Here is a 10,131-nt window from a genome sequence, read left to right on the forward strand (position 1 = left end):
CCACAAACCCCAAACCCATGCTCTGCGCTGGGTAACATTGGGGGAAAAACAAAAAAAAAAAAAAAAAAAAAAAAAAGTGGCACGGAGTAGGGGGCGGAGCAGCTCATTCCTGCCATAAGCGCTCTGATGGCTCTGCAGCCCTACGTGTACATAGCAGGACTTTGATACAGGAAAAGCAAACTAACTTCCTCTGGTGACCCTGTGCAGGGTGCACGGGGTCACCAGAGTAAGTTAAAGTCCTCAGCCACGACAAGGTTTATTTATGCAGTGTTTGTCAGATACATGGACCAGGATTATTCATTTATTTATGCAATGTTTGTCGGATGAATAAATACCCCCATTATCATTTAAACTATCCGACACGATGCAGACACACAACTACTTTCATAGGGAAGCTGTAGGAGCTGTGCCGGGTGTGGTTCAAGTAAAAGAAAACGTTGCTCATGGCGGAGTGTGGACGCTGAGCGGGACGCAGTCTGTTGCCGTCCGTGGCTGTCGGGGCACCAATGGACAATAACAGAAGTCTGCGCAGCGGGCGCCATAGGATTATGGAGCAAGAATCGTGCCCCGCCATCTTCAAGCAGTCAACAGCAACTCCTATCAGGAAGGGGGGCAGTGAGAAGATTGAAGGTAAGAGATGCGTTTCCCGGGAGTACCTAGTGTGCGACACACTGGAGGGGGGGGGCCATAAAGAAACAAAAACGTGCTGTGGCAACGCTGCCTGTGTGCCCAGATGAATACAAAGAAAGCAACTCGAAGAATATCTTAAGCTGGAGATATTGTTTCCATTGCTATAAACACTGTGACCCAGCCCTCCAGATAAGGTGTGTACAAGGCCTTTTTACGCATGGAAATCTTGTAAATATGACAGCATTATTATTATTTTCCTGTGTACATTTACACACAAGTTTAGAGCGAATTCTTATAGCGGGCTACAAATCAGAAGAAAAGACTCAGAACCCCCCCCCCCCCAGTACACATGTGTTTGCCCCCAAAAGCGTTAAAAACGAAATCTTGTCTTCTCTCTCTATAGCAAAAATCAGTGCTATCTAGCACGTTGAAACATTTTTTTGCAACAAAAATCAATGGGGGAGCGGCTTCCTGTTGAACTGACAGACGCCGAAATGCTGGCATGGTCGGAAGCCTGTCACGTCAGCAGGTGTCGGTGCCCGGGCTACATTACAAGTAAGCTCAGCAGACAAGCTTCCCCTACAGGCCCGTTGCAATGACAGAAAACAAGCGCTAAGGGCCAGGGAGGACTTGCCCAAAATGCCAACATTGATAAAATGGCATTATATCAGGCAAGAAAAAGGACGGTCAGATGGCCAATTAAGTGAGGACATTCTACAGAATGGTATTACAGAGATGACAAATGAAACGGCCGCAACAATGGATCCCCCATCGTCAAAATAAACGGCCGCCTGCCTAAGGCCTAAAAATCCTGACCACTGGACCGAGGTTGGCTTAGAGAAAAGTCAACCAGACTCAATACCTGCATCGTCTAATGAAAGTAGCCTTCCAAGGCAAGAGCTTGGAATGACACCAACAAATGAGGGGACTCAAAACAGGATGGCATCTCCATATGTGGTTGAAAAAGAAGAATCACAGAAAGCTAGATCCCCCATAAAAAAAAAAAAAAAAAAAGAAGAAAAGAAAACTTGAATTAACCCTTCAATACGGGTTGACCTTGGAGATGACTCCCCCAAGGAGAAAGCTCAGCGAAATTTCAACTCCAGTTTCACAAGATACCCCTTCCAAAAAAGTCGACATGATGTCCATTATGTCAACGGTCCCGATTGCGCTAGCCCCTTTTTCTAAGCTACACGAGGCTATGAATGAAGCCCTTAAAGAATGTCATCCATGCATTCAAAACTAACCCATCTGGAGGGTTATATTGAAGCCAAAGACAAGACACTCAGAACTAGTAACAGCAACAAGTTCAACTCAAACACCAGTATGAGATTCCTCTGAACAGAGTTCCGAAGTGGCCACATCAGCCGGCACCCAAAAGGAAGTACTGGCACTAACCCAAGCCAAGGGTAGAGCAGCTTACGTATCGGAAGGCATTAGCCCAGATCTGCAGTCACAAGAGATGGAACCTGCACAAAAGAAACCAAGGGAGAATGGGGCTATTGCAAGAGATCTAGGCCCTTTGGTTCTAATTGAGCCATTACCCCGGAAATATCCTTTGTGAAAACCATTGCTGGATTCAAACATAGGGCCTAAGGCATCCTAAGGGATCTTTGGACAAAATAGGCTAGGAATAGTGAAGGCTGTGATGGTATTTAGAGATAATAGAAAGCACAAAGCGAACAGGTTATGGGGCAGTGGCTCAGGACGTTGTGAAAACCAAAGCCGACCCTCAAAAAGAAAACATAAAATAAAAAGGGGATTTACCACAAGAGACCACGAGAACTGAACCTATGGCCATGAATTTTGTCGACAACGAACAGATGAAGGAGTTACTGGAGCTAAGTGTCTAACCGATTGAAGACTCTGAATCGGAGCTAACTCCCATGCCAAATAAATAAATAAATAAATAAAAACACCACACACACACGGATGGCCTGCAAAATGAAGAAAATGGACCGTAAAAGGAAAAAAAAATGGATAATGGAAGCAAGAAGAAAAACCACCGCCAAAAAAGGTAAATTGATGATCCAGCCCAAGGCGGAACACAGGGGGAGAGGGGGCGCCCCCCCACGGAAGCCAAAGTAAAGAGGATAAAGCTCAGTATAAAAGGCCACACGAGAAATCCAGGAGTAACTCTAGGTCACACGAGAGAGTGGGAGATTCAGTAGGGAGGTATTCCTCCCGTACCCGACGGACTAAACAAAGACACAGGGAAACTCAAAAAGGGAATGGTCCCCTAAAACAAAAAAAACACTTTTTTTTTCAATATTGGAAAGGAGAACAAAAGACCACAAGAAAAGAGTGTATTTAGACTTGAATGGATCTCAAACAGAACAAATAATGTAGTACTCAACCAAAGGAAGGTTATACAACTTTGCGAACAAACAGCAAGCCTGAAAAGACTGCACTCTGAGGGACATCCCGATTGTTGAACCAAGGGAGGAAGATATATTGTAGCAACTAACGTAAGGAGTCTCTTCAGAAACTCTATAGGGGACTTCAAAAGTATGGGTTATGAAAGGAGATTCACGAACCAAAGAGACAAATGTTTGATTTGAATCGAGAGAAAGATACATGGGCAGAAAAGCTCACCAAGAAAGCCCAACTAATACAAAATTGAAGGACATAGACTATAGATGCACAAGAACCTACCTAAGGACGTCTAACCACAGTCGGAGGGGTTATCTTCTTAATTGTGAACGCCGTCCATCATATGAACAGACCCTTAATGAATCTTCGCCAACAAGGCGAGACAGCGGACTCTGCGAAAAAGCTAAAGAGATTCCAACGAGGCCCTGCCTTCGTGAGAAACAATAAAGACAAGGTGGCAAACAAAGCGCATGACCTGCCGAGAAACCACCAACACAGGCGTAGAGGGAAAAATGAGCAACAACCGCCCCCAAAGCAGAGCATTTGGACATCAAGAGTCCAGAAAAACTATAAATTCTTCTAGCCACCAACATCGAAATGCAGGGAGGTTTCGGGGCTTGACCTAGGGGAAGTCAGAAGAAGAGTTGCACCAAGGAAAAACTCATGTGCTCATGGAATACCCGAGGTTTCGGACATTTAACTACGATCTTGGATGTTAACCCGGGCGACTTTGATATTGTCTGTCTCCAAGAGACATGGTTAACTACAAGGCATTACCTCGATGGATATGACCTGGAACATATCTGGAACTCTCACCGGCAATTGGGGGGGGGGGGGTTGGTAGGCCCATGTCCAGGCTCCTAACCGCCATAACAGCAGGAAGCGGGTTAACGCTAGATTCTACCCTTCAAGCCACAGAACTAATTCAAGCAGTCTAGTTTTGTGGAATAGACAAGAGCCCCAAGAAAATCCAACTAAATTTGAAAAGATTCTCCTAATCAACACTTACTGGAACCCGGCCAGAACTAATGCCGACAAATACTTACACACCATAGAAGACATCCTTGAAGAACCCAACGCCACCCACAAAATCGATCACACAATAATTTTGGGTGACTTAAATGCAGTGTGCCTAACAGAGGGGGCAAAGGAGGCACACCTTCATTCGAGAGTGCATTCATATCTTAGGGGCAGAAAATGGAATCTGCTAATGGATGCATACGATCTGCATAACCTCCACAAAATAAACAACCAAATACCGTCAGTACCGACATGGGAAGCAAAAGGAGTGGGTCTCATGACGGATCACACGTGTGTCTCAAGAAAATTGCTGGAGCAAATTCAAGACTGAAGTCGTGAGAACCTTAAACAGCGACCATAACCTAGCAACCCACTGGAAAGTCACACAGCTGAACAGGGAAACTGTGCTTAATAACCTGGAACCTTGTAAGGGGAATACACACCTTAGACTAAAAGAAAAAGAAATTGTCTCTGACATCTGACTATCGCCAAGCAAAGGAACAGTGGGGAAAAAGAGGCATAGAAGTTCTTGCCTATCAGCCCTTCCTCAAAGTACACAAAGTTAACAAACTGCAGAGCTCTGACACCTTAAAACCAAAGCTCCACGTGTACAACAAACTGTTAGTGCCCAAAAGGCGAATGGTAAAACAAAAGCAAACGCTTGGGGAAAAAAACAAAAAATCCATTAATAACTAAAGCAAAAGAGGAAGAAAAAGCTACAAAGCCTGGATACGGCAGCAAAGAGTACATTTATACCAAGCAGACTCGGAAGCAATGCTACGCATTCTGAGTGGCAAAACCTCCAGGGTCTTCTGGATCCCGATTGAGCCAGGCGCAAATGAATCAACACTTGATAACAACGTGGCCGAACAAGCTTGGATTTCACACAAGGAATTATATAAATCATTGGGTAACAAATGCCCCCTTGACACGCCATCTGTTAAAGTGCGCTGGAACATCGCCAGTAACAAGAAGACTATAGAAGACAAGATAAGAAAATTAAATAACTCTTGAGCACCGGGCCCAGATGGGTTAACCAATTATAACCTGAAACAGCACCCGGAAGCCTGGGCATCCCTAATAAGTGAGATATTCCAGGACTGCGTAGACTGCAGTGCAATTCCCTCAACATGGAAAAACGCCATCATAGTGCCAATCTTTAAAAAAAGGAGACAAGAATGATCCAAAGCAATATCGCCCAATCGCTCTACTGGATACCATCGGCAAAATGTTTGGTTCCTTAGCTCTGGAGGGCTTCCAAGAGTGGACCTTTGCCTCCGATAATTATGATCCTCTACAGACAGGCTTTGATCGTGAACTGGGAACTTCAGCAAACATTCTTCTAATAAGTGTTCTGAAGGCAAAAGAACTTCAAGCCAAAACACAATTATGTCTAATCTTCGTGGACTTGGTGCAAGCTTTCGACAGGGTGAATAGAGAAATGTTGTGGCAAAAACTGATCCATCGAAGGTGCCCGAGCTCAATTTCACAGCCTATCCAGGCTTTGTACACAGACCTCAATCAGAGTAAGGCTAAACAAAGCTGGCCCGTTATCAAATAAGATTGTAACAGCACGTGGGGTGAAGCAAGGATGCCCTCTAGCGCCAGCTTTCTACAACTCTTATTGCTGACTATAGGGACTCCCAGGAATTAATTTGAGCCTTGCCGCCGTCATTGGGAAATACAAAAATCCCAGGAATCCTCTATGCGGACGACATAATACTGCTTGACCAAACCCCTGTTGGGTTACAAAGACAGATTGATAACTTGAAGGTCTACCTGAGAGACAACAACTTGGAACTCAACGAAACAAAAAAAGAAGGTAATGTGGATTGAAAAAAAAAAGAAGAAAAAAAAAAACAAAATATATAAAAAACTGTCTCAAACTGTTCACGGAGAGTAACAGGCTGGAAAACGTCACCAGTTTCAAATACTTGGGGATAATACTGAGCAACAGTAGAGCTGAAACACCAATGCAAGGCCATCTATGAGCAAAGATGATAAAATAGTCCAAACCAAAATCATGAAAAGAAAGTTTGGACGTTTCTCATTAATGAAGGTGATCCCAAGTATAGTTTTTGGAGCTGAAGCGATGCCATCACTTCCGGACTCCATATGGATTAATCTTGAGGGACTCTTTTAGTCGACTCCTATGGTGTTGATTCGACGTGAACTGAGTTTGTCCTCCCTGAAAGCACCGGTCAAAAGAAGCGGTCTAATGCTATACAGGAAGATCATTCAACTGGCTGCGAAATCAATTCTGGATATAATCAACATGGCAATGTTGAACGATGAAAACCAAATGCTCACAAAATGGAGATCAAAGAACAGGAGCTTATTGGGCGAAAAAATAAATAAATAAAAATCGGAAGTTCAGAAGAGGACCTCCTCTCTAATCCAGGGAAAGTCAATAAAAAGATCATAGAAATGGATTGGGTAGAGACTCTGAATGCAGCCGAACAATGCATACTGACAAAGGATCTGACATATAATCCAAAAAAGGAAACGAGATTATACCATACCTCGTGAAAAACCCAGACAAAGCTCTAAGAGCAAGTTTCATGAGAATTCGCCTGAACTTAATCAGCACAAACGAGATCTTAGCGATCAGGCGACAGGTGGACTCAAACAAATGCCGCTTCTGCACCCAAGATAATCAAATCGAGACAAGAAGGCATCTCCTATCCTGTACAGGCCTCTCAAAAGAAAGATCCACATGGCTAGGCCATCTGCTTAAAAACGTATATGTTTATGATGAACAGGAATGGTGGACCCGCTTAACAAGCGGTGAAAAGACGCACTGGGTCATCAGAGTGGTGGGTTTCTTCAAAAGGATCTGACCGATAAAGAAACATTCACTTGTTCGTTTAAGCTGATGAGAGAGGAAAGATGCGACTACATAGCTAATGAACTTCATAACAAAGCAAATGCACTGCAGAACTTGAATTGCTTCTTTTTGTAAAAAAAAAAATAAATTGTTCACACAACTAAATCAAATTAAAAAAAACAGGGTTTCCCCACAGACCATCTGCTCTTTCACCATTAGCTAGAGTAATTGCTCTTCTTAATGATTCTTTCACAGTTTAAAATACTGCTCTGCCTGAGCTAAGATCACAGTGTAGACTAACATTGCTGTTGGTAGTTTGGGTGCACAGGTGGCTGGTATGGATTTCTCCCATGTACATGTGCGGGTCGGACTGGGCCATAAAATTGTCTCGGGCAGCAATGAAAGAGTGGCCCATTGTTAGTACCGGGTGGGGTTTTTTTTTTTTCCCAAATAGGATGCAAATAGTGCATTTTAAAGAATATTTACTCAGCAACACTGGTCAAAACTATTATTAACATAGTCAAGTTACCTGACCAGTGCCCTGGAAGTGGAATTGATATATAGTTTGGAAAAGAAGCAGCATGAAAGAAATTGCGCCGTTTTAAACTGCGTAGCATCCAGATAGGGTTGCGAATGACAGCATGCCCACACCTGGACAGATTTCTAGACGCTAGCTTGCGCCGCATCTGGATGGGACTGTGAATGTTGACTTGCCCACACCCAGATAGAATTCTAAACATTGGCCCGCGCCACACCCAGATAGAGTTGTGGGGGTCAACTGGTGCCACACTGGGACAGAACTGCAAACACTAGCATGCCAAAAGTCAGGTAACCCACTAACCAATATAAGCTCAAACTCTGCATACTTATCTCACTCAAAAAACACACACAACCATCTCTTGCACAACAAGCCGTACGCACTTCACAACACATAAGCCGGACCAACAGCACACGCGGCCTGTCACCGATCCAATACCGGCACCAAAGCTCTGCATGTTGTGTATACCGAGTTGAAGCTGCCAACAGAACACCACTCCTCTCACTATCCTACTCCCTCTTCACCTTACTAACCCACCCCACCTTATCATTTACAGATCCGCCAGAGCGCCTGGGGACCAATTCCGTTGGTGACGGTGCGCGGTACAAATACCTTTAACATTTCCTTTGATCGGAGGTCAACTGCCAACTCCGCCCCCAAACCCTGCCTCTTTCGACACCGCCCCCTTCACCTCTGCCCCCACCCCAGCCCTTGTGAGACCCCTCCACCAAATTGTTCTCATTTCCACCACTGGATAAGGGTGAAGATGGCAGCAGCCGAATCTGCCATGCAATTCCCTCAGCGCGTGCAGCACGGCCATAAACCACTTCTGTTTGGGGGTGGGTGGAGCCGAGGATGGGGATACCAGCCAAGAAGACACACAAAGATCCGCTGTTGTTGCATCTAAAATCAAAATAGGAAACACACACCCATCGGTGTTTTGTTCTCCCCTGTTCCCCTCCCTTGCCGCGCTGTGAAACACCCGTGTATGAGCTCGATGTAAATAAAAATATCAAATATACCAGGCGCTTTCCCGAGACGAATAAGTGCGTTCTAAATGCGCAATAAAAAATAAATACCTGCCCGTGCACGGCGTGGACCACGCTTTCTCCTCCGTAAACCTCTTCCTAAGCACGTAGACGTCCCATTAACAAGTGGTTACGCCATAAAGGCATTTCAGAAAGTATCAACTTTAAAACAAACACACAATGCTAGCCTGTCTCATAGGGCCTTTAAATGTGTGATTGATGATGAAAGCAATACAAGGCCTCCGTTTAGCCTTCTCTTCCACACATTGCAAAGGGGTAAATGAACAATCCCTACCCGGGGAATGTCAAATCCCCCCCACCCCCCAATGCAGGAAAAATAAAGAACTGAACTGTTATGCTGGAAATTCGTACCCATATGCGTCTGTCTGCAAAATACACATATCCCCATCTGCTGCACATACCAAAACCTCCAACCCCCTCCAGCGGGGAGGATAACAGCGGAAGTCCCATTGAGACGGGAGGAACGCACTGTGCACAGCCCCACTCCATGAACCCCCCCCCCCAAATCGCACATCTGCATGAGAAAACCCAATCCACCTGTACTTGAAGTAAATCTCACCCGATGCACATTACAAACCCAAAATATACAGAAATTCTCCCTCCCCAATATTGCCTTACCCCTTTGATGCACATTACAGATCTTCAAAAAACACTGAAACAACCAAAACTGAATCCACCTGTACTTTAAGTAAACCTCACCCCTGATGCACATTACAAACCACCAAAATGCACAGAAATACCCCCTTCCCAATATTGCTGCTCTGCATTAAAGTAATAATCAACAAGAGATAACTTTAAGACTTACCAGAAACCAAATAACAACCAACTATACGAAATGTTATTTGGAACAGAGGAATCGCTCGCAACGCCTTGCCTTCCCTCTCGTGCAAAACAGATGACGAAGTGAACGTTTAAGCCCACGTGATGCAAAGCAGCCCACGTGATGCAGTGGGGGCGGGGCATTGCTATGGTCCGTTTCTCAAATGGGAACTAGCAAACTACCCTTTACAAAACGTGCATGTCCAGTTTCGAGGCAGCATCAGGCGGGTGCATGCGATCCAGCTCTTTTAGGGAATTTCATATGCATTTCTTTTGGCATCCATCAACTTAGACGTTCTCACCCCTTTGTTGTTATATAGTTAAGAGGATCCCTTTTGCAACCTCTGGAAATGCACGTTGAAGCTGTAATTCCTTGTATTGTACTTATCACTTGTTGAAATTAAATATTGAAAGTACGTGATTTTCTAAACATCTGGTTTTGAAATTCCACAGGGCAGCCTGTAGTAGTTGGTATCGTAGACTCAGTGGCTGCTCCGAAGCTCATTTACGGTACGGTTCAGGCTCTGCAGTGCTCGAAGACGCAGTAACTGCTGTGCAGCTACTACACAGACCATGCTCTGGTGTAAGTGACTATATATATACATATCATACACCTGCGCCGGCTAATGCTTGCAGAGACAGTAACTGCTGTACAGCTGCTACACAGACCCAGCTCTGGTATAAGTGACTAAATATATAATAATACCTGCACAGACTAATGCCCGCAGATGCAGTAACTGCTGTGCGGCTACTACACAGACCCTGCTCTGGTATAAGTGACTACATATATAATTATACCTGCGCAAGCAAATGCCCGCAGACGCAGTAACTCCTGTGCTGCTACTACACAGACCATGCTCTGGTGTAAGTGACTA

The 10,131-nt window shown here is 44.6% G+C and overlaps 1 protein-coding gene across 1 annotated transcript in view; it reads right to left on the reverse strand.

Moving 5' to 3' along the window:
• The window catches only part of LOC138582223 (leucine-rich repeat-containing protein 3-like), a 202,141-nt gene extending 192,791 nt beyond the window's left edge, over positions 1-9,350 (reverse strand). The window contains exon 1 of the mRNA XM_069653322.1: positions 9,243-9,350. The gene's annotated coding sequence lies outside the window, so the exon portion shown is untranslated. The remainder of the gene's footprint in view (positions 1-9,242) is intronic.
• Between the last annotated feature and the right edge of the window lie 781 nt (positions 9,351-10,131).

This window comes from Ambystoma mexicanum, chromosome 3q (assembly GCF_040938575.1).
Source record: "Ambystoma mexicanum isolate Mex_15411 chromosome 3q, UKY_AmexF1_1, whole genome shotgun sequence".
NCBI classification, from domain to species: Eukaryota; Metazoa; Chordata; class Amphibia; order Caudata; family Ambystomatidae; genus Ambystoma; species Ambystoma mexicanum.